At 38.0% G+C, this 25,698-nt stretch overlaps 1 long non-coding RNA gene across 1 annotated transcript in view; it reads right to left on the reverse strand.

Annotated features, from left to right (window-relative positions):
• Nucleotides 1-4,434: 4,434 nt before the first annotated feature.
• LOC134481765 (uncharacterized) overlaps nt 4,435-25,698 on the reverse strand; it is a 55,822-nt gene continuing 34,558 nt past the window's right edge. The window contains exons 2-4 of the long non-coding RNA XR_015637077.1: nt 12,219-12,514; nt 8,511-8,834; nt 4,435-8,457 (exon numbers count right to left, since the gene is read on the reverse strand). This is a non-coding gene — a long non-coding RNA (uncharacterized LOC134481765). The remainder of the gene's footprint in view (nt 8,458-8,510; nt 8,835-12,218; nt 12,515-25,698) is intronic.

Raw genomic sequence — 25,698 nt, forward strand, 5'->3', positions numbered from 1 at the left:
GACCTCTATACATGCTGGCCTGCGGTCTCTTGAGGGTGTATGATGCCTGGTTGATGATCCAGTGTTTGAGAGAACTCAGTGATCTAGGTTAATTGTGACTGCGGGTCCTCCTACAGGGTCTCCTTCCTCTTTAGCTTCTTCCAGCTTTTCTCTAATTCAGCTATAGGGGTCAGCAGCTTCTGGTCATTGGTGGGATGCACATATTTGCACCTGACTCTTTCAACTGCTGATGGCTCTTTCAGAGGGCAGTCATGATAGGTCCCCTTTTGTGAATGCTCCATAGCCTGCGTAATAGTGTCAGGCCTTGGGACCTTCCCTTGAGCTCGATCCCACTTTGGGCCTGTCACTGAATCTTCTTTTCCTCAGGCTTTCCTCCATTTCTATCTCTGCAGTTCTTTCAGACAGGAAAAATTCTGAGTCACAGTTTTGACTGTGGATCAGCAACCCCATTCCCTCAGTTGATACCCCATCTTTCTCCTGGACATGGGCTCTATAAGTTCCCTCTCTTCATTGTAGGGGTTTTCGTCTAGGGTCCCTCCCTTTGAGTCCTGAGAGTCTCTTACCTCCCGTGTCTCTGGTACTTTGTGGAGGGTCCTCCCAACCTCTCACCTCTTGAGGTTTCCTGTTACCATTCTTTATACTGTTCCCTGGGACTTCAATCCCTTTCTCCACCCAATACCAGGTCATGTTCCCCTCTTTTCCTTCTTGCCACTTGTGGTTGCTTTCTTCTCCTTCCCAAGCAGGACTGAGGTGTCCTCACTTGGGCCCTTCAGCTTCTTGAGCTTTTTGAGTTCTATAAACTGTATCTTGGGTAGTCTGTACTCCTTTTTTTTTTAGCTAATATCCACTCATTACTGAGTACACTCCATGCATGTCTGTTTGTGTCTAAGTTACCTCACTCAGGATTATATTTTCTAGTTCCATCCATTTGCCTGCAAAAGTCAGGATGCCCTCATTCTTAATAGCTGAGTAATATTCCATTGTGTAAATGAACCATTTTTTTAATCCATTCTTCTATTATGGGTCATCTGGGTTGTTTCCAGCTTCTGGCTATCACAAATAAGGCTGGTAAGGAACACATGATCCTTTGGCATGGTGGGGCATCTTTTGGATATTTTCTCAAGAGTGGTAATGGTGAGTCTTCAGGTTGATCTATTTCCAGTATTCTAAGGAACCTCTAAATTGATTTCCAGAGTGATTGTAACAGTTTGCAGTCTCATCAGCAATGGAGGAGTGTTCCTCTTTCTCCAAGTCCTCACCAATATGTGTTGTTACCTGTCATTCTGGTAGTTTTCATTATATCTAGTGGACAAACTAGAGAGTTGTTAGTTTGCAAAAAGATATGAATTCCACTCTTGGCAACTTTAGAAATATAGTGCTAAGCTTGTCATTTTTGTGTTCATAGGTATCAGAGTTGGGTAGAATTAATAGTTGATTTTCTCTTTTGTTTGCTTGCTTAGCAACTTCCAAGAAAACAAAATCTAGTCCTGAAAGAGGAGGCTTTTAGTTCAGATTTAGCTTGAAATTGTCTGTCCTTTGCATGGTGTCATCAGCAAAAAGAATTCACCTCAAACCTCTGGGAAGCAACCATGCACAACAGAAGTAGTTTTGTATTGTTTTAAAAGGCTCTTAGAATCACTTGAACTTAAAGGGAGGCTTCTCACACATGGTGCTGGGATTTTGACTGAGAGTTTACGGGTCCAAAGGGAGCACATATATATGGTAGATAGACTAGGCAGATGAATGAATGGTAAATGACATATTGGTAGTGTTTCTGTGGTTTGAGTCTGAAATGTTCCCCAGTGCCCTGAACTGAGCACTCATATTCCAGCTTGAATTGCTTATTTGGAGTCTGCATATCTTTTTTTTTTTTGGTTCTTTTTTTTTTTTTTCGGAGCTGGGGACCGAACCCAGGGCCTTGCGCTTCCTAGGTAAGCGCTCTACCACTGAGCTAAATCCCCAGCCCCGAGTCTGCATATCTTTAAGAAGTAGGCGCTAGCTGGAGAAGTGCTTCACTAAGGTTAGGCCTTTGAATGCTGTTCCACCCACTGGTTCCATTTTGATGGGACTTTAGAAGATGAAAGATGTCAATAGGAATGTGGGCAGTAAAGACACGTTTGTGAGAAACCAGTAGTCCATACTTTTTTTTTTCTATCCAGGTGATGAGAATTTGAATGATTATGAAAATATAATGTGCTTGACATGAGATATTTCAAAACCCCAATAATTGAAACTATAGCATGATTATTGCCCACTGTGTACATCTAGTTTACAGTGAGAATCAAGAGTCAAAAGAGATCAGGAATTTTTACAAGAAGCAGCTTAAGAATATGAATGTGTTTAAAGTTATGGACAAAGGAAGTGCACAGGACAAAGCAGAAGAAGAGACTGAACTTTGCCCTGAGACAATAAGTTTAGTGAAGTCCCATCTATGTGTTGAAGACACGAAGGTTTAAAATTCAAACTCCTTTGAAAACTTTTGAGTGTGGGACTTACTACTCATTTTATGTTTAATATTTTTGATCTTTAAAAGTGTTTTAACTTAATTTTTGCAGATTTTTTGTATGTATACAATGTATTTGATTAGATCCATGCCTTACTCCTTTGCCCAAGCCTTCTCAGGACTTCCCATCATGCCTACTTTCCAATTTCATGTCATGTCCCCTTTTCCTATATTTATTTATTTACTTATCTATTTAACACATTAAGTGCAATTAGTATTACTTGCGTATAGATTTTGTGTAGGAAACTACAACTAGTGCAAGCCAATGTGAGTAACAGCCTTGTTATATCTAAAAGAAAATATTTCACAGTACTCCTCCCCAGCTTTTAAATTATTTTTTTTTCTGGTTCCTCTTCCTTGATGTTCCTTGAGCCCTACAGACATTTCCTAGAGATGCCTCATCTTATTTACAGCACTTTGCACAATAAGACATCGCTATATTAACCACTACCCAACATAAATAACAAGCTTCTCTGACTAAAGTTTGGGAGTAGCATAAATCTACAAATATAAAAGTAAATATTCAGAAGGCAGTTTTATTAGAAAGAGAAAAATGAAGCAGTGTGCTGATGGTAAAGGGCTGCCTAGGAAAATGCTTTCTAACATTTAGCCTCCCTAATGTAGGCACTGAGAGGCTGCAGCAGCTTTGGTCCTAAGGGGGCTAGCTACATTCTTAATTGACAGTAAATGTTGGCATCACCTATGGGATGCTGGTTTTGCAGACATCAAGGCTGCAAGAGAGATGGGGTCATGGAGCATTGAATTAAGAACTAGAATAGCTGGGAAGGCCAGGCAATGGGTAAGAGGTTCACATTCTCTGTTACCAGACTGGGAGTGAGCTGTGCAAGGAGCTTTGCTGATGAAGTCAATGGGAATCCCAGGATGCTGCCAAGACCAGGATTAGGGAGTACTTGCAGAGGAGATCTCTAGTCACCAAGTATAACTGCTCCTAGAGAAAGCCTATGACTTCTGCAAGCGGAAGACATGAAATAGAATAAGCCAGGCCTATTGCAGCTTACCTCATAGTACAATGAACCCCAATGCTAGACATGGAGCTACAGGACTGGGTTAAACAGTCTTTAGTCTTGGTTTAACCTGATTTTTTCATTGATGTTCTTCTATTCCTCTTTTTGGGGATAGTAATGTCTACTCTGTGACACTGCAAACTTAATAATTTTCTTTATGATTGTACAGTGGCTAATGTTAAGTTGTTATCTCGCTGTATATTAGAAAGAGACTTGGAACTTCGGAAGTTGGAGTAGTGTTAGAACTGCTCATTGTGAGAGACTCTTAAAGTTGAACTCAATGTGTTTTTCATTATGAGATGACTATGGTCTTTGGGAGCCTGAGGCTAAAGATTACGGTTTGAATATGAAATTGCTCTCATAGGCTTCATTTTCCTCTTGTTTCTGGTACAGAGGTGTGAAGGGGATGAGATCACCCAGAACTGGAGCTGTGTATGGGTGTAGACTTTGTGGATCCTAGCAACTGAACTTTTGTCATCTTCAAGAGCAGCCAATGCTCTTTGATGAGTCATTTCTCCTGTCTTTCATTCAGTGTTTTGCAGTGTTGGCATAAATTCTAGGATTTTCCCCAGGTCAAGCATCTTTGCTGAATTTCAGTTCATCAATTAACCATTCAATAGTCCTATGTCTCTACTTATCAATGTAACATCATTATCTTGGATTTTTATTTGTTCTTTTAAGACAGCATCTCACTAAATAAACAAGACTGGCCTCAAGCATGTGATCCTCTTGCTTATGATGACCTCGTGCTAAGACAGGTGTGCGCCACTATACCTTTCCTGAGTTTTTCTCACATAATTCTTAAGATTATGTTTAGGTGTCTGTACCAGTTTGTTTTCTATTTTTATAATAAAACAATGGTCAAATGCAACCAAATGCTTCTTGTGTAGGAAAGGGTTCCTTCCATTTTGCGGGTTACAATCCATTTATTGAGGAAAGCCAGAGCAGGAACCTGAAGACAGGGACTAAATACAGCAAGGATAATGTCCATAAAAGAACACTGTTTATTCTCTTTCTTCCCCTGACTTAGTCAGCTACTCTCCTCGTATAACTCTGACCCTACCAAGGATTGGAACAGTCCACAATGAACTTCTACATCAATCAGCAATTAATAAAATGTGTTAGAGATGACCACTTAGGGCTATCTGGTGGAAGCAACTCCTCAAATGATTCTCTCTCTCTCTCTCTCTCTCTCTCTCTCTCTCTCTCTCTCTCTCTCTGCTATGTTTGTGTGTTTATCTTCTGACTTTCCCTACTCTTAACACCTAGAAAGCATCCTTTATTTTTCTTTTTAAGCATAACTAGTTTAGACTCATTTTATAGTTGGTGTCACGCTTTTTTATGTTTGCATCTTGCTTATTTTACTTATGGTTGTGTCCTCTTGCTTATTTTTACTTGGGTTCTTCCATATCATTAAAACGACAAAACAAGCATCTCACAAAAGCTAAGTAATATTCCATTGCCTGCATTTCCTGTACTTTCTTTGCCCTTTCATCTTCTGATGGTGATTTTTCCCAGTCCTTGCAATTGGGAACGATGCCACAGTAGGCACAAAAGTCTGGACATAATTTTTGGGAGCCTTATCTCAAACTCTATGGATGCAAAATATACATCCAGAGAAGAGGAATTGCTGGATCATATAGCTGTTATATCATCAGTTAGTTACTCTCTTTACTGAAGGATAAAGAAGGTGATTATGGTGAGGTAGCCCTTTTCTCAAAAAGGTAATGACTATAGAAGTATAGCTGCTTTGTGCCACCCCATCTTAGGGACTGATCAGTACAAGCAGTATCCAAGCATCAGTCTATAAATCATCATTGTCTGAACAGGTATACAGTGACTTTTTCCACTGTGACCTCTGTTGTGAAGTCTAAATGGCTAACATAATCAAAATGAAAGAAACATCAATTTTTGTCATTAAAGTTGTCATGACCTTTCTTGTTAAATTAGCAATTTTCTCATCCATATAAATGATTCCTGAGCAAATATTATTTTCTCCAAGGTGATTTACCATGCTCATCCCCTATCCAGTAACAGCTTTCTTTGACTCAGTACACATTTCCTGCCACTGGTCACTGTAGGACGAGTTCTTCCTTTGTATCTGTATGTTCTGTCTTTTAAATCACTTGGGTATAGGTGATGGCACTGATAAAGGTTTATATGTATCTATATTCCAGGTTTCTAAGTTACCAAAACCTATCAGGTTCCACATAACCTCTTTGACTGCATGAAGAGTGAGTCTAATCCCATAAATTATTTCATTAACTCAGTCTGAAAGAAACAGTAGAAAATGGTTGATTTTTTTCAGCAGAGGTGAGAGAAAAGTGAGGGTATAAGAAAAATTAGTAAACAGTCCATAACACCTCTCAAAGAGCAGTGTCTTTTTCTAGTTTAAATATAAAAAGAATGCATATAAATAGGTTTTAACCCACTCTATTTAGAACACAGGGACACTAGGTAAACACTACAATGTGTAAATGTGAATTTATCGATCAATTGTTTAGAATGTCTAATTTTTTTCAACTTTTGGAAAAAGCTTAAAACATAAGCAGCATCAACAGATTTAAAATCATTAAACACCCTATGAGTCTCCCGTCCCCATTTTTCTTGACTTCTTACTCATTTATTCACATTAGAGGGAGGCTTTCCTCTTTTTCCAGATGGTAGCATAAATTTTCAGGTCAAGTGATATTAAAAATAGATAATAGCCAGGACCCCATGGGTCTCTACAGAAAGACTAAACAGTCACAATGGGGAATATCACTGTTTTGGTTTTAGTTATGAGCTTTTATGTACTCAGCTGCTTCTTGGGCAGACTTTTACTGCAGTGGGACTTGGAGCTCTCTGAATTCCGGTTCCACATCACTTCCCGTCCCTTACACTCTCTCAGCTCTGTGCCACACAAGTCACAAGAAACAGCCTCACAGCTGCACTCTGCTCAGAGCACTCTTCCCCAAGGCACTAGATTGGTTTGGCTCTCTGAATTAAAATCTTGGAAGTTGTCTCTCTCCTTCCTGTTCTCTTCAAATACTCAGGTGTCCTAAGAAACATTGACTCATAAAAGAAATGAAAACCAAATCATTTCAAGTCAACTTAAAAGGCTCAGTTAGTTTTGTTTAAAGTGGACAGGGATTACTATGAATTCTCATGAATAATTATTTTTGACAATATCAGTCCACATCTCCAAGGCTATTCCCATCAGGCCTCTAAAATTCAACAAACTTAGTGGTCTCATTGTTTGTTCATTCATACATCCCATCTCTTCCTTTAATTTTTTTTTACATTTATAAAGCACTTGCTTGATCCCCCCCCATTTCTTCCTTGTGTTTATTGTGTGGCTTATATGTGGAAAGGATCCTTTGGTTCACACTTGATACATTGTGTCAATGGAAGTCATCTGATATTGGGTGACAGCAAGATGCATCTAATACATTCTCTGGAAAATTCTAGTGCTGAATGTACAATGACAGCTTGTCATTTCAGTGAGGGTCATTATCATTATTTGCCTGTAGTGCACATTCTAATAGTTACTACTAAAAACACCAAATAAATAGTGATGTGAATTATGCATAGGATAGTGTATAATAAGAAAAGCTTATCAAAGTTTCATAAACGTTGAAGCTAGGAGGGACCATAGCAATATTCTAATGAACAGCTTTGCTTTCTGAGTGAGAAACAGAGGCTAGAATATGTGAGACTCACATCAGACCACACAGTACAGTCAGTAATGGGTTAGATGCTAAGCTAACATTTTCTGAAAGCATTATATAAGCCAGTCAGATAGTCATGCATTCTTGCCCCGAATTTCTTTTCCATTATATATCTGTGAGGAAATTACCCCAAATCCTAGTCATGCTTTCATCTATAAAATATCACACTGATGTCAACTCTGAAAATTTTCTATGAAGCTGAAGATAACATAACAATCAACCAAGCACTTGCTGCCTACTGGTAAATGCAGAATGGTCACAAAAGTCTGTGGCAAGATTAATACATTATGTACTTAGTGTACTGCCATATATGTTGGGATAAAACTATATTTTCCTGTTTAATCCTCTTTTAGGACCTGATACTTTATAGTCACACTGGTGAAGTAATCATAATTCTTTCTCAAAGAAGTATGTAAACTATTCTTCTCAATCAGAAATCACTGGGAGAAAGATGACTTCATCCACAATTCTTACAAGAGATCACTCTATTCATATAACTTACGCAATCACTGATTGCATCATGGGCCACTCCAGCCAAGCCTGGTCCATGGGATGTGGGATCATGTATGAAAGAGAGAGAAAAACAGAGCCAAGTACAGAAGTGAGGTAAAATAGTAGTAATGGGAAAACTGAGTTAGGTCCAGTGTTGGCAGGATCAGAAGCCAAAGCTCAGGAACTATATTGAAAGAGAAGGAAAGCTTTTAATAAAACCAAAAAATGAAGTTACAGAGAGAAGCTGGAGCATGGAGAAAATAGAACAGCAGGTAATATTGTGGTCCTTAGAGGTCTGATATTGGCTTCAATGTGTAAAAAGATACAGTCATGTACTTCACAGAGATGAACCAGAGTAGATTCCTTTCCTGGTAACCACAAAGCTATGAGTAGAGATGATGGCGAGGGGTGCAGGTAAGGCTCCAATAGCAAAGGAAGAGAGAAAGGAAGAGTCCTGGATAGTTCTGTCTGTCTACTTGACAGATGCTGAAGTCATAGAAAGTGGCAACTTCAATTGAATAATGTTCCCACTAGATTGGCCTGTAGGCAATGTGTACCTTTTCTTTTCTTTTTTCTTCTCTTTTCTTTTCCTTTCTTTTTTCTTTTCCTTTCCTTTCCTTTCTTTTCTTTTTGTCTTTTCTTTGTCTCTCTCTCTCTCTTTCTCGTCCTCTCTCTCTCTTTCTTTCTTTCTTTTGTTGATGCAAATGCAAGAGGTTTATTTTCCTACCTGTTGGGGTCAATCTTCAATCAGCCCCTCGTGGCCAGTGACTAGAAGGTGACCCCGAATGGCTATAGCAAACAATTTTTATACTTTATAGAGGTACAGGTTACATCAGCAAGGTTACAGTTTAAACTTATTGGCTAAGCATACTGACCTTTGAATCTATTGGCTAGCAAGTATATGACATGTATTTGAACTCTTATCTGGGACCACTGGGACCAGAGGGTCAGGTGACCATCAATAAATTCTGTGGTTTTTCAAGAATGTCTTGTTACTGCTCCTCCCCAGAATGGTGGGTGTGTACATTTTCTTGACTGATAATTTCTTCAAAAGGACCCAGCTCACTGTAGGAAGTTTCATTCCTAGTCTGGTAATTCTGAGAGCTACAAAAGAAAAAAAAAAGCAGGCTGAGCAAACCGCAAAAAGCAAGCTCAAAAGCTTCAATCCTCCATGGCCTCTGCCTCAGTTCCTGCCACTAGGTTCAGCCTTGACTTCCTGTCCCAAACCCTGGATGACAGACTGACTATAAGTTATAAGGCAGAGCAAACACTTTGATCCCCATGTAGCTTTTGGTTAAGGCTTTTTTATTTTATAGTTTTAAAATATACTTATTGATTATAATTTCATTAGACTGTTTTGTTGTTGTGTTTTTTTAAATCCTATCTCCCTGTTTTACTCATTCCAAGCAGCCCCATATACCTTTCCTTATTCTCTTTCAAATTTACGACGTGGTTTTTTTTTTTTTTAAATCACTGCAATATAAACTCTAAGACAGACAGACAAAAAAGAATGTGTTCCCAAAATCAGAGCTAGATTGGTGTCACTTAGTCCCTGTCTAATATTATGTCACCCAGTTACTTCCTAAGTTCACAGGGGTTTAGTACAGGACCCAGACTTTCTAGCCCTCCTCCAAACCCAGTATAAGCCCCTCTTCCTCCTCCTGTGAATTCTTGAATGGTGAGCATGTGAGCTACCATCCAAATGTGTGGTCTAAGCAGGCCTTTGAAGATTGCCATAATGATCTTTGCTGACTTCTGCCCTATGCTTTTATTTGGAACCCCTGGCTGTCTGTTTGCTTTTCTAAATGTTTGCAGACTTGGGGCTGATGAGTTTTAAGTGCCCACAGTGACCAACACCAGACCCTTCAGTTTGCATTTACTTTAGATATTGAGAAATGAAATGAAATGTGTCAAGACACAGCATGCCTTGCCTAGACCTCCCTCGCTTCTATCTTTTTGTCTTTAACTTCCTTCCCTTCATTCGACAAATTGTCAAGATCTTGTAAATATTTAATGATAATAATAACCATGCTAACATTTTCTGTAGGATTTCAATGTTGTGTTCATGATAGAAAATTTGAAAATTAATGACTATATCAAAACAGTAACAGAGTTTTATTATAAAGTCATTACAGTTAACCTGTTGGATTATTGGTTTATCCATTTTTCCTCTTTCTGAGCTTTGCTGGAACAAATAGAAGATAAGCACAGAAAAGAAATCAGCATATTACACTGAATGGCCTTTGCTTTCAATGCTATCAGTCCACATAAAGAGAACTCTCAGATTCTTGGAAATGATTATATGTAATCACTGATTACTTTAACACATAAACAGATGTACCCTGTATCTGTTTAATAATGTGTTATATATTTAATAAGGAATGTAATGAAGAGTTACCATATTTATTTTTATTCTACGTCTATGAGTGTTTTGTCTAAATATACATCTGTGTATGATGTACATGGCTGGTATCTGTGGAGGTCAGAAGAGGGTGTTGGATCCCTGAAACTGGAGTACAGACTACTATGAGCTGACTTGTGGGGTCGAGCAACCAATCCTATGTCTTCTGCAAGAGAAGCAACTGCTCTTAACCACTGAGAAACCTCTTCAGGCCTGCTTGCTATATTCAAATAAAGCAAAAACTAAAACATAGTAACGTTACCTGGGATAAATTAATATGAATAATCTCATGGTGTTATTAACTTTGTAGGTGAGCTTAATGCATATTTTCAGGAAGCTTTTTTTAAACTGAATTTAACAATATTACTAAGCACTGCAATACAATATGGGAAGCTCTAAAAGGTTCTTATCAAGGCAACTATTTTCTCACCAGAGAGAAAATAGGGAAAGACAATAATCTAATAGTTGAGATTAACAGCTTTACTGAATTAATGAATAATGCCACTCCTTACATCTTTAAATCTAAATCACAAAAACAGCCACCAGGAAAACTGGAAGAAAACCTTTATCCTGAGGTTTAATCATAAAACAGAGCTCTTAAAATTCTCAATTGAGGGGATGGAACCATGACTCCTCAGTTAAAGGCAGAACACTACATGATGGCTTGTAACACACCTCTTTGGGTACTGTGTGCATCTGGTGCACAAAGACACACAGGCCTACATTTATACATATGAAATAAAAATAAATAAATTTTATAGAGTAGTAAAGAAAACAAAAAGACCAGACAGAACAGAATATCTAGGAGACTAGCAGTATACTTATTAATATGAATGATTAATGTCAGAAAACATTAGAAATAGTTTTAAGCATCCTGAGGAAATAATTTTTAATTTATCTAGACTTGCATACATAAACTATACATAAACAAAACAGTCAGTATCATAATGGTGAGAATTTACTTACTACAATTTAAATTTTAGACAGAGAAATGCCCAGATCAAAAGCAAGAAAATATACTTAATTATTTTAAGGTAATTATTAACAATTATTATAACAATTATTAACTGCATAAACTACTTAAGTCTGACTCATAAGAATATACAAAATAAAGTTATATCATGTGTTAAACAATCATGTAATTTTTAAGGTGATGAGAGGATTTAAATTAATATATAGGTTAATTTATTATTATTACTATTGGAAGACAAGATACAGGTAAATATTAAATTTGTTTTGAGGTATTTCATAAAGTAGATCCTCCAAATTACTAAGAGACCATGGTCTTCAAACTGTCACAAAGGGAGAAAATTAAGGAAGAATAATTAAGAGGTAATTCATCCTTAGCAAGACGGTATAGGACAGGGGTAAATGTGATAAACTGTTCTTTGATCTGAGGCTGGTGGTTGCTGTAGGGTTCATCGACTGTAGCAAGGGTACCAGGAACTTCCTCTATGCATAATATATTTAAATTAGAATGTTTGTTTAAAAGATTAGTGACTCCTGATGATAAATTTGTTTGTTTATTTTAATGGTAATCTCTGGACACCTCCACCCTGATTCTACCCTTTCTGCCCCTTTGAGAGATTATTGTATATTTTCTATAAGTGACACATGCTTATGTGTTTATTGATACTTTTTCCTCCCCCAGCATTATGTGTTACCATTTAATCCTATCAGGTAAATAAGAGTCTATCCTTTTCCATGAAGCATGTGTTTCATTCACCACCATTGTTTCAATATAGGACAGACAATGTTTGATTAGATGGATATCCAGTGTTTGTAAAATTACAACTAAGCCACTGTTCACAGCTGATCTCTGTAGTAAACCATGATAAAATTATGTCTTGCAAATTTTTATTTTTTTCCCTGAAATTGTTATTTTCTTTGTTTTGAAAAACATTAAATTTGCTACTTCTTAATATAATCTAAAGACTTTCAGGAATCAAAATTCCCTTTTGTGACATTCAGATGCATTATCTATTCTATCAGTTTCATATTCATGCCCCAGTGTTCTCTGCACACAGTAATCTGGACTGTGTCTTCCCCAGCTGGTGCCTCTGCTGGCTGTCCTATGTTCTGCTTACCTGTTGGCTGTTCTGTTGTTCTTGGAACCACACTCTATCCTTGCTCTGCTGAGGGCATCATGTATCAGGTTTTTCACTTGGGATGTGTGCTTTAGACTTTGCTCTGAGGAATGTTGCTGTGGGAATATCTTCAAGCCACTTGGACACTTAGCTGTCTTTTTTTAAGCAACACAAAATCTCAGTGATAAAAATCCATTTCCCTTCAGAAAATTAAAGTCCATCCGTTTGCAGTCCCATCTTCTTGTGGTATCATGCAAGTAGACTGCTACTCAGATTCGTGATTTTACACACACAACCTGAGAGAGAGAGAAAGAAAGAGAGAGAAAGAGAGAGAGAGAGATAGAGAGAGAGAGAGAGAGAGAGTGAATGTACACATTTATTGATTTACAATTCAGGAACTTCTTTCCTGAGGCTGGGTGCTCTAATCTGAAGCTGATACATTCTATACACTAGGTAAAGGCAATTTTATTTCTGAAGAGTTAGATACTGAATATTTTAGGCTCCATTGAGTACAGACTGTCTGGTATAAAGTCAACCTTATCATAGTCTCAAAGGTACTAAGGAATAACCCACAACCAAATTCACAGGAAAAAGGGTGGGTCTCCTGCTATAGCAGGAGATAAACATCTGGAGAAATGATGAGACACGGAGGTGGAGATATGTGTTACATACAAAAGGCATCCATGACACAAAGGCATATTTTCCTTTTCTCTACTGCAGGAGGAAGTCACTGCTCCCTGTAAGCAGCCTTCAGTGGGACCCAAAGTGAAGGAGTGGGGCTAACCAGCCATCTGCACTATCCCTTTGTGTCCTTGGTCACAAGTGTCCTGTCATCATTCATGGCAAGGTCTGGCTAGGATCGGTTCTATTTCTTTCTTTTGTTTGCTTCTCAAATCTAGTTGTAAAGTTTTTGGCAGTATACACAAAAAGAAATGGAAACTTCTTCAAAAATCTTAATTTCACCTCCCCTTTTAGAGAATATATTTAAAAAGTAGACCTCTTATGACCAATGTATATTATATTATATGTAGTATTATGAGTGCTTTGAGGCCTCACTTTAATCCTATTAGAATTGTGCAGTGTCAACTATATTGGCAAGATAAAATATACAGTATCTATTCCCTTATAAAAATAAGCAAAATTCCAAAATAAAAGAAAACATGTTTTAACTTGTCTAATTATAATGATTAAGATGGCAATATATAAGAATAAATATTTTATATGAAGAGAATAGAGGTACTAAATTATAAAGAACACAGTGTAAAAAGTGCTCAGTTGATGAAGTTTTAACCTGCATACTAGAGAACTAGACTCTACATTATCAGTCATTGTTCATTTTCTTAGAGACGTGTGTGACATGTTAATATTTCAGATAATAACAGACCATGGTTGAAATTTTACTTCTCACGTTATTAAATCTACAGAGATCTGAGCTAACATAACATACAGGTTCTGTTCCTTTCTGCTTCTCTTTCAACTCTCTGAGTACTCAGTCATTGACTGCATTTGGATAAATCTGTATGCCTGCCAGCCATTTTTGAAAAAAATGATAACAGAAATTGCCTTAAGATAGCTACAATAACAGAACGTTAAAGTTTTAGGTGATAAATGTATCTAGTTGATCCGGTACTTATTCTCCTTTGGCTCCAAATGCATTTTCAAGCCCAATTATCTTCCTATGGAACAGTGTGAATCAGTGAAACAAATTGTTATATTTTACGAAGCATCAGTCTTCTAACTATAACCAGTGGGCTGTTTTGAAAAGTTTTGCAGCAATAATATTTGTACTCAAAGGGAAATCTTAATTAAAGAAGTTTTATTAAGGGGTGAGTTTTATTTTCCTGGTGTGCAAGAGACTTTAATTTTTCATGCTCCCGATATGTGTAGCATGCATATGGAATTCATATTCTGTGTGTGATATTTACCTTTAAAAGCTACTATTTTATAGATATATACAGGTCTGCCTTTTCAAGTATCTAGCATCCCTGTAAGTGTAAAATGAAGCCAATATATTTAATGGCAGAAAGCAAATCTAGTCTTACTCATTAGTGATCCTAAAAATATGTTTTACATTTATGTGGCTTCTCATATACTGATTTGTGGTATTCTTGTCATGTTGCATGTTCAGTTCCAGCTCCTACCCACTAATGGCTATGTCACTCTAGCATGAAAGTTTGCATGCCTTGTGGATCTCTGTCATCCATTGTGATACCCATACGGACTCCGATTCGTTTTTCAATAAATACTTGTTCCCTGGATTAAGCTCAGAGTTTCTTGTTTTCTTCTATTTTTCTTTATTATTTGTAATAGAAACATATAGATATGGTGAAATCTTCAACATATTATCAGAAATATTTACTAGTAATTGCAAGGCTCACTGAAACAGTCATATTTCAGAATACTCCTGAAAATGTATTGACATATGATTAATTGGGTACTACACACAAACAATGCACACATACAATATAGGGACCCAACTACAACAACTATAATGTTATATTGTTACCTGTATTTTATGCTTTATTTCCTAAAGAGTTCATGAGCTCCTTGATGACTGAAAAAGATACTTAGGATGTCAGTGAAATAAAGATGAGGCCTTTCCCTTTTGAAGTGATGAGAAACCTTCCTTCAGGGTCAGACACCCAGTATGCACCAGGAACACGGTATTTAGGAAAGACAAAGAGTCAAAGAGGAGGACAGCAGGTCTCCCTAAGGATCAAGATGAGTTCTAAAATTCTTCATGAAGGATACAGTTTGGGTTGATTTGGCAACAGTTTGAAAGGGAAAAATAAAATGGCCACCGACAAAAAGGCTGAAGGAAGGTGGCACTTCAAGACCTGTTTAAAGGAGAGAGGAAATCCGAGGGTCTACACAGAGAGGTAAGGGACCCTCTTCAAGTACTTGCCACGTTTTAGACAGTCTTGCTTTCCAAAAAGGCTGTCCTTCATGCTGCACATAACAGAACGTGGGAACATAGTGCAATTCGAAGGCTCTGGCTAGCAGATGATGGTGAGACTGACGGATTGAGAATTCAGGTCTCATGATATGCATGGGAAGTAATACTGGAAAGAAGCTAGAAGGTATGAAAATGACCCAAAGACAAAACATTTGCGTTTATTATCTTCCCATACATTTGGCAGCAAATACTTGGGAACGCTCGGTTTTTCCCTGTTTTACAAATAGAGACTCAGGAGCTACCAGCAGTTGACCGAGATCACACAGCAAGCTCAATGGGGTGGGCAGGATGTTTGGGGGTTCCAGGCTGGGAATGTTTTGGCTTAATTGGTTCTGGGGGTGAAAATTAGTTGTAACTCACAGTGCAGCAAGATTTAGTACTTTCTTGACATCTGAAATGGAGTCTGTGCACTGGGGGATGACCAAACATTTAAGTCGTCGCCCGCTATTAACTCTCTGGGCAAGGAAACACGCGTCTCCATTTATACTGAAGGTCTTGGCGCTCAGGCAGAGGCAGTGCTGGGGCATGTGTTTCTCTGTGTCTGTGGCAGGAGGCCACACGCCATGCCTAGGTGCACGTTAACATGACATAAATGTTAATGTCCTGTTCTAAAACCAAAGCCTGCTGGAGAGAGGAAATACCACCCCCACCATGCCCAGCCTGGTGTTTGGATACTGCAGTCTATATTTTGACTCCAGAGTGTGATGACTAGGTAACTTTTCACAAGGATTTCATTTTTTCCTTGTCAAGCCACATTATTTTAAGGGTGACAATAACTTGGCTGCAAATGAGCTGAAACCATCAAGGTGATAAATGACTTACTGGGAGTGGGAGGCACCGGCCTGGCCTCTGCCTTGCAGGACCACACACCTCTGTCCCTCTTCCACTTTCTCCGAAGAACAATGTGTCATAGATCTCTCCTCTCCACCCCTCCCCCAAGGCTCCTTCTCTCCTGGCCTCCTGCTTCTTAGGGCAATAGCGGACCGTGAACACTTGACTTCAGAAAATATACTATATTGCAGAGAGTTTAAGAAGGAGGAGACAGAGTTGATATTTTCCTCTGTCTCTGCTAGCCAGAATCTGATTTATAAAACTGCCTTGGAGACAACTTCTCACCAGGTTTATTTTCTCTGCAAGCTAGGACCATCTGTGAAGTGCTGCCGCCTATGGCCAGCTCAGTGGTCAATCGGAGCTCTTGAGTTGAAACGTAAGAGTAATGTCCAGACATGCCTGGGGAACCAGGATGCTGGGTATTATGTCAAGAAAGATAGCTTTCTGTGCAATTTCATAGAATGCAGTAGCAGATATATAATTTGCATATACATAATTATATGTAAGTTATTCTCATTTAACAGAGTTGGGAAAATAAGTTTGCTAAGGCATTGTTCTTGAGATTTAGTAGTCAGGACTCGAACCATAAAGCTGTTGTACCCTGAAGCTTTCCTCATGCCTTTCCCTTCATTTCTTGCCCAGATTTTTAGTCAAGATAACTCTCAGGACAGCAGGGTACACTGAAGACAAGGGTATTCCTCATGGATTCTCCTTTGCTGAGGAAATGTTTCAGGAGTAGAACTCCGTGGTGGAAAATAATGCCAAGCATATTTGTAGAGCCTCACAGAGCTGTACACACTGCAGGTCATCGAACCTTTAAGTGATGAGTGGGTTTCTGTCCAATAGGCAAAGTGCATATGCAGTCACATCAAAGGGGGCATAGGCCAGCTGCCTTCAATGTGACTGTGTGGTGGCCTCCTCTAAGGACAGCTGCTCAAGAGGCAGAGATTCAGTGTCGAAAGAGAGAGCTAACAATTCTACCCCAGTGCCTTCTATTAGCTTTTAGTTAAATAACATATGAATGCTGAGATGAGAACGCGTAGGCTGGGTGTCAGCCCACTTACAAGAATGGGCTTAGTGCAATGATTTGTTTCCATTGTCTAACATGTTTGTTCGACTTCAGGCATCCAGAGAGCCTGGTTTTAGCATTATACTTGTCTTACTGTAGGACATATATACCCAGTGAATGTAAAATTAATTATTTATTGGTGATATGTATGATTCTTGTATTTTGAGCCTTAGGTTTATTATTAAGAAGCATATAAAGTGTGGTCAAACTAAACTGCCGTGGGGAGAGACAAAGACTTTTTTTTTCCTTTTTGTCAAAGGCACTGTGCAAATTATAATGTAGTTTCCAACGAGATATAATGGATAAGTTATCTATAGTGAATTTATTGTAAAATTAGAACTCTAAAATCAATTTCCATCTACTTTTACCTTCTAGCCTCTAGACTCAATAACTAACCATCATTCTGATAGCTCAGTGTCATTTTAAATATTTACTACATTGTATTTATTTACTTTGTGGGTTGGGGGGTTTGTGTACAACATAGTGGGTGTGTAGTGAGCAGAGGAAATCTTACAGGAGTCATTTCTCCTTCCACTGTTTGCATTCAGGGATAATGACATATACACATATAAGCATACACACACACACACATATTGATTTTGATCTATCTATCAAATTATCTATCTATCTATCTATCTATCTATCTATCTATCTATCTATCTGTCATCTCTACAATCTATCTATCTAATATGTACTGGTGATGTGACAGAGCACATGCTTAAACTGGATGGAGTTCTGGGTTCAGTCTCCCAACCTCCCCCATACAAGTGCACATCCATATACCCAGAATACCCCTAAAGTCCATCTCAACTCTTATGTTTACAGTCTCCTTGTAGATTGACATTTCTTCTTACTGCATACTAGCGAAGTACACTTCTGCTCTCAATAGAGAGAGAGGTTGTTTCAGTATGCATGTCGTATCATAAATATCTTGCTCAGATTTTCATGTCTGATTTCTCTCCTCTTGCCTATTTCTCCATGTGTCCATTTCTTCACTCCCACTGTGAGCCTCTTACTCATTGTTTCTCACTATCTTCATTCTCCTTCTGGCTGATATTATAAGATTGTTGTAGTTATAACTAAAATGCATTACCTAAGACCTCTAGATTTTGGCTCACTGTTTTAGAGAGGTCACGGACAGGTTTATTTGGTATGTGCACTTGGGTGGAACATCATGTAAGTGAGAGCATGGGGTGAGTTAGGGGTGTAGGTGTTTTACTATATGGCATACAACAGAAAGAGAGGGTGAGGGGAGAGAGAGAGGGAGAGAGAGAGAGAGAGAGAGAGAGAGAGAGAGAGAGAGAGAGAGCACTACCAATGATCATGCATTAATATTCCAAGGCAGAGTCTCTGGGATACTTCCTTGAGCAAAGCAGGAAATCATAAAGCTTTTGCCATCTCCCAAAATAGTGCCACCAACTGGAGACAATGTACTCAATGCAGGAGCTTGTAGGGAACGCCTACCTCTCATGTACTTCTGAATAAGTGTCTTGCAATTAGTATTTCCTATTTGAATCTTTGAGATATTTATATTTAGTCACATTTCTCTTTGGTTATCCCCCCACCGTATAATCTCCTGTTGGTTTGAAGAATGCATACCACAGAATCTCAATGCTTTCTCTCATCTTTTGCAACTTTATTTTTCTTCATGATACTTGGCATTACCTGGTGTTATATCTTTTATTTTCTCATTCAGTTTTGTATGTTTAATTCCTAGAGGATAGGTATTCCATTCACCATAAACTTGTTCCATTACAGTCACAGTTATTTACATTCAAAATATAATTGCAGTGCATTCTCAACATATGTATGTGGTGGTTTCAGGAATAAAAAGGTTTTGGATTACCAATTATGCACACAGGCACACACACGCACACACAAACACAAATGCATATATACGGGGGGGGGAATAATTTTTTAACTAAATTTTGCAGAAATATTTTTACATGTGCATACCTGTGTCATATGCATTTTGTGTATATTCATGTTTGCATGTTTATAAATGTACATATGGAGTGTGGAAACCAGAAGTTAACCCAAGGTGTTATCTTTGCTAGACATCCATTATTTTTACTGAGCAGGGCCTCTTGATGAATCCAGAGCTTGCCAATTTGGCTCAAATAGTTACCCAATTAACCACCTTGTCCTGTGTCCACCTCATGTGTAGTAAGATTGTAGATAGGCCATCATACACATCCAGCAGCTTTCTCAGAACCCCCAATCTTATCTCCAGTCTACAAACTTGTGCTGCAAGCATTTTATGCACTGAGCCATCTCTTCAGTACCTTGAAGAAATATTTTTCCCCATCTTTATTAACTTAGGTATTTCTTATTTGCACTTCAATTGTTATTCCCTTTCCCGGTTTCTGGTCCAAAATCCCCATAACCCAACCCCTTCCCCTTCTATGTGGGTGTGCCCCTCCCTATCCTCCCCCCATTACTGCCCTCCCCCCAAAAATCACATTCACTGGGGGTTCAGTCTTGGCAGGACCAAGAGCTTCCCCTTCCACTGGTGCTCTTACTAGGCTATTCATTGCTACCTATTTTTAAAAGGATATTCATACTTAAAGAAACTAAAATACAATAAAGGGAATTCTTTTATTTAATAAACATAAATTTATTACTGCAAGTATTAGTTGGAAATGGAAAGCAACCCATTTTTTTCCTTACTGTGGGTTTCATATTTTATGTTATTTATAATGGTTGTGTTATGTTCATAGCTATTCATTAATTCTGCTATGCAATGCATGACATCTTAGTTAGGGTTATTATTGCCATGATAAAACTTCATGACCAACAACAAATTGGGCAAGAAAGGGTTTATTTGGCTTACACTTCCACATTGTAATTAATCACTGAAGGAAGTCAGGATAGGAACTCAAATGACACAGGAACTTGAAGGCAGGGACTGGTACAAAGGCCATGGAGGAATACTGCTTACTGGCTTGCTCAGCCTACGTTCTTATAGAACCCATGACCACCATTCCATGGATGGCCCTACACACAATGAGCTGAGTACTTCTACATCAATTTCTGGTTTTAAAAAATGTCTCTAAGGTTTGCCAACAGCCTGATATTATAGAGTTATTTTCTTATCCCAGATAACTTTAGTTTGTGTCAAGTTGACATAAACCTATCCAACACAATGGGCATGCTCCTGAGTCCAAATGATATAGTTAACAAGTAGTTAAAGATCATAATTAGAATTTTATATGTCCTCAATATGTTATTTATAATCTTTCTGTTTTAGGTGACTGTTTTGCAATGCTCATTACTCTCTAAATAAAATGAGAAAAGTAATAAATAAATATATATTACACACACACACACACACACACACACACTACAGAATGACAGTGTATGATTTGGTGATGTGGAATAACTGGAAGTTATGAGCAATTCAAGTCTCGGTGCTCTAGGCAAATTTAAAATAAATACACAATGGCCTGCACCTGGAGGGGACCAGGTCTCACAGTTCTCCTTACCCAGATCAGGGGGGTGGGGAGAGCTGGGCTCTGAGAAGTGCAGATAACCCTGAGAACACCGGGTGACTACCACTTCTGTTCACATTCCTGACTCAAGAGGAACCCACCTGGAGCCCTCTGGACCCAGGAACCCAGAAGCAATCTGGGACAGGATCCTTATGGTATCTGTCTGTACTCAGTGCTGACCCTGTGACATAGTTCTCTGTTCCCAGATCCCACTAGGAGAAAGCTGGTCCCCAGGAATGCAGACACACAGGCTTACAAGAAGTTCAAGACACTGTCAGAGACAGCAAGGCCAGCTGACACCAGAGATAATCAGATGGTGAGAGGCAAGCACAAGAACCAAAGCAACAGGTACCAAGACTACTTGGCATCAGCAGAGCCCATTTCTTCCACCAAAGCAAATACTGGATATCCAAACACACCAGAAAAGTAAGGTCTGGATTTAAAAATCACAATTTATGATGATGATGATAAAGGACTTTAAGGAGGACATAAATAACTCCCTTAAAGAAACACAGGACAACATAGATGAACAAGTAGAAACCTTTAAAGAGGAAACACAAAAATCCTTAAAGGAATCACAGGAAAACACAAACAAAGAGATGAAGGGATTGAACAAAACCATACAACATTTAAAAAATGGAAAGAGAAACAACAAAGAAAGCACAAAGGGAGACAGTCCTGGAGATAGAAAACCTAGGGAAGAGATCAGGAGTCATAGACGCAAGCATCACCAACAGAATACAAGAGATAGAAGAATCTCAGGGGCAGAAGATAGCATAGAAAACACTGACACAACTGTCAAAGACAGTGTAAAACGCAAAAAGCTACTAACCCAAAACATCCAGAAAGTCCAGGACACAATGAGAAAGTCAAACCTAAGAGTAATGGGTATAGAAGAGAGTGAAGATTCACAAATTAAATGGCTTGTAAATATCTTTAACAAAATCTTAGAGGAAAACTTTCCTAACTTAAAGAAGGAGATGCCCATAAATATACAAGGAGCCTACAGAACTCCAAATAGATTGGACCAGAAAAGAAATTTCTCCTGTCACATAATGGTCAAAACACCAAATCTACAAAAAAGAAAGAATATTAAAAGCAATAGGGGAAAAAAAAGTCAAGTAACATATACAGGCAGACCTACCAGAATTACACGAATTTTCACCAGAGACTGGGTGGAGGTCATACAGATCCTAAGAGAACAGGAATATGAGAACAGGATACTATATCCAGCAAAGCTCTTAATTAATGTAGATGAAGAAACTAAGATATTCCATGACAAAACCGAATTTAAACAATATCATTCCACAAATCCAGCCCCAAAAAGACAATAGATGTAAAATTCTAACACAAGGAAGGAAACTACACTCTAGAAAAAGCAAGAAAGTAATCTTTTTCCAACAAATCCAAAAGAAGAGAGCTACACAAAAATAATTCCACTTCTAACAACAAAATAGCAGTAAACAACAATCACTATTTCTTACTATCTCTTAACATCAATGGACTCAATTCCTCAATAAAAAGACATAGACTAACAGACTGGATACATAAAGAGGACCCAGCATTTTGAGGCACACAGGAAACACAACCTCAGTGACAAAGACAGACACTACCTCAGGGTGAAAGGCTGAAAAGCAATTTTCCAAGCAAATGGTCTCAAAAAGAAGCTGGAGTAGCCGTTTTAATATTGAATAAAATTGACTTTCAACCAAAATATCAAAAAAAAAAGATAAGTAAGGACACTCATACTACCAAAGGAAAAAAATCCACCAAGATGAACTCTCAATCTTAAATATCTATGCTCCAAATGCAAGGGCACCTACATTCATAAAAGAAACATCACTAAAGCTCAAAGTATACATTGTGCCTCACATGATAATTGTGGGAGACTTCAATGCCCCACTCTCATCAATGGACAGATCATGGAAACAGAAACTAAACAGAGACACAGAGAAACTAGCAGAAGTTATGAGCCAAATGCATTTAACAGAAATCTATAAAACATTTCATCCTAAAACAGAAGAATATACCTTTTGCTCCGCACTTCATGGTACCTTCTCTAAAACTGAGAATATGATTGGTCACAAAACAGGTCTTCAAAGATATAAGAAGATTGAAATAATCCCATGTCCCATCAGATCATCACGGACTAAGGCTGGTCATCAGTATCAAAAAAACGACAGAAAGCACTCACGCAACATGGGAGCTGAACAATGCTCTACTGAATAATAACTTTGTCAAGAAAGAAATAAAGAAATGAAAGACTTCTAATAATTTAATGAAAATGAAGGTACAACATACCCAAACTTATGGGACACAATGAAAGCTGTGCTAAGAATAAAACTCATAGCTCTGAGTGCCTGCAGAAAGAAACCAGAGAGAGCATGCACTAGCAGCTTGATAGAACACCTAAAACTTCTAGAACAAAAAGAAGCAAATACACCCAAGAGGAGTAGAAGGCAGGAAATAGTCAAACTCAGAGCTGAAATCAACCAAGTAGAAACAAAAAGAACTATACAAAGGATCAACAAAACCAGGAGCTGATGCTTTGATTAAATCAACAAGATAGATAAACCCTTAACTAGACTAAGCAGAGGGCGCAGAGACAGTATTTAAATTAACAAAATCCTAAATGTAAAAGGAGACATAACAACAGAATTTGCAGAAAATTAAAAAAAACATCAGATGCTACTACAACAACCTATATTCAACAAAACTGGAAAATCTACATGAAATGGACAATTGTCTAGAAAGATACCAGGTACCAAAGTTAAAATCAGGATGAGATAAACCATCTAAATAGTATCACAACTCCTAAAGAAAGAGAAGTTACTAAAAGTCTCCCAACCAAAAACAGCTCAAAACCAGATAGGTTTAGTGCAGAATTCTATTAGACCTGCATAGAAACCCTAATACCCACACTGTCCAAACTATTCCACAAAATGGAAACAGAAGGAGCACTACCCAATTCCTTCTATTAAGTCACAATTATGCTTATACCTAACCACCAAAAGGACCCAACAAAGAAAGAGAATTTCAGACCAATTTCCCTTATGAATATCAGCACAAACATACCTAATAAAATTCTTACAAACCAAATCCAAGAACATCAAAATGGTTATTGATCATGATCAAGTAGGCTTCATCCCAGGGATGCAGGGATGTTTCACCATATGAAAATGAATCAATGTAATCCACTATATAAAAAAACTCAAAGAAAAAAATCACATGATAATCTCATTACATGCTGACAAAGCATTTCACAAAATTCAACACTCCTTCATATTAAAAGTCTTGGAAAGATCAGGAATTCAAGGCCCATACCTAAACATAGTAAAAGCAATATACAGCAAACCAGTAACCAACATTAAACTAAATGGAGAGAAACTTGAAGCAATCCCACTAAAATCAGAGACTAGGCAAGGCTGTCCAATCTCAGCCTACCTATTCAATATAGTACTCGAAGTCCTAGTCAGTCAGAGCCATCAGACGACAAAAGGAGGTCAAAGGGATACAAATTGGAAAGGAAGAAGCAAAACTATCACCTTTTCCAGATGACATGATAGTATACTTAAGTGACCCCAAAAGTTCCACCAGAGAACTCTAAGACATTTAAACAACTTCAGCAAAGTGGCTGGATATAAAATTAACTCAATCAAATCAGTAGCCTTCCTCTACTCAAAGGATAAACAGGCTGAGAAAGAAATTAGGGAAATGACACTCTTCACAATAGTCATAACAATATAAAATACATCAGTGTGACTCTAACCAAGCAAGTGAAAGACCTGTATGACAAGAACTTCAAGTCTCTGAAGAAAGAAACTGAAGATCTCAGAATATATAAAGATCTCCCATGCTCATGGATTGGAAGGATTAATATTGTAAAAATGGCCATCTTGCCAAAAGAAATCTAGGGATTCAATGCAATCCCCATTAAAATTCCTACTCAATTCTTCATGGAGTTAGGAAAATCAACTTGTACATTCATTTGAAATAACAAAAACCCAGAATAGCAAACATTATCCTCAACAATGAAAGAACTTCTGGGGAATCGCTATCCCTGACTTCAAGTTCTATTACAGAGCAATAGTGATAAAAACTGTATGGTTTTGGTACAGAGACAGGCAGGTAGATCCAGGGAATATAATTGCAGACCCAGAAATGAACCCACACACACCAATAGTCAATTGATATTTGACAAATGAGCTAAAGCCATCCACTAGAAAAAAGATAGCATTTTCAACTAATGGCGCTGGATCAACTGGCGGTCAGCATATGGAAGAATGCAAATGGAGCCACTCTTATCACCCTGTACAAAGCTCAAGTCCAAGTGATTCAAGGACCTCCACATAAAACCAGATACACTGAAACTAAAAGGGGAAAAAGTGGGTAAGAGCCTTGAACACATGGGCACTGGGGAAATTTTTCTGAACAGAACACCAATGACTTATGTTCTAAAATCAACAAATGGGACCTCATAAAATTTCAAAGCTTCTATAAGACAAAGGATGCTTTCATTAGGACAAAATGGCAACCAACAGATTGGGAAAAGATCTTTACCAATCCTATGTCCGATAGAGGGCTAATATGCAATACATACAAAGAACTCAAGAAGGTAGACTCAAGAGAATCAAATAACCTTATTAAAAAATAAGGATGGGGAGGGGAACACCCACATAGAAGGGGAGGGCGAGAGGTTAGGGGGATGTTGGCCTGGAAACCAGGAAAGGGAATAACATTTGAGATGTAAATAAGAAATACCCAATTTAATAAAGATGGAGGGAAAAAAAAGAAAGCCTGGCATTGGGGTAAAAGATGATGAAAGAGATAAAAGAGGAAAATAACTAAATAAACTTCTACCTATTTCTGGAAAAAAAATGGGCTTCAAAGCTAAACAAATAATTCTCACTGGGGAATATCAAATAGATGATAAGTACCTAAAGAAGTGTCCAAAATCTTTAGTTATCAGGGAAATGGAAATCAAAACAACCCTGAGATTCTACCTCACACCAGTCAGTATGGCTAAGATCAAAATCTCAGGTGACAACAAATGCTGGGGAAGATGTGGAGTAAGAAGAACACTCCTCCATTTTCAGTGGGATTACAAGCTGGTACAACCACTCTGGAAATCAG

Source organism: Rattus norvegicus, chromosome 14 (genome assembly GCF_021556685.1).
Source record: "Rattus norvegicus strain SHRSP/BbbUtx chromosome 14, alternate assembly SHRSP_T2T, whole genome shotgun sequence".
Classification (NCBI taxonomy): domain Eukaryota; kingdom Metazoa; phylum Chordata; class Mammalia; order Rodentia; family Muridae; genus Rattus; species Rattus norvegicus.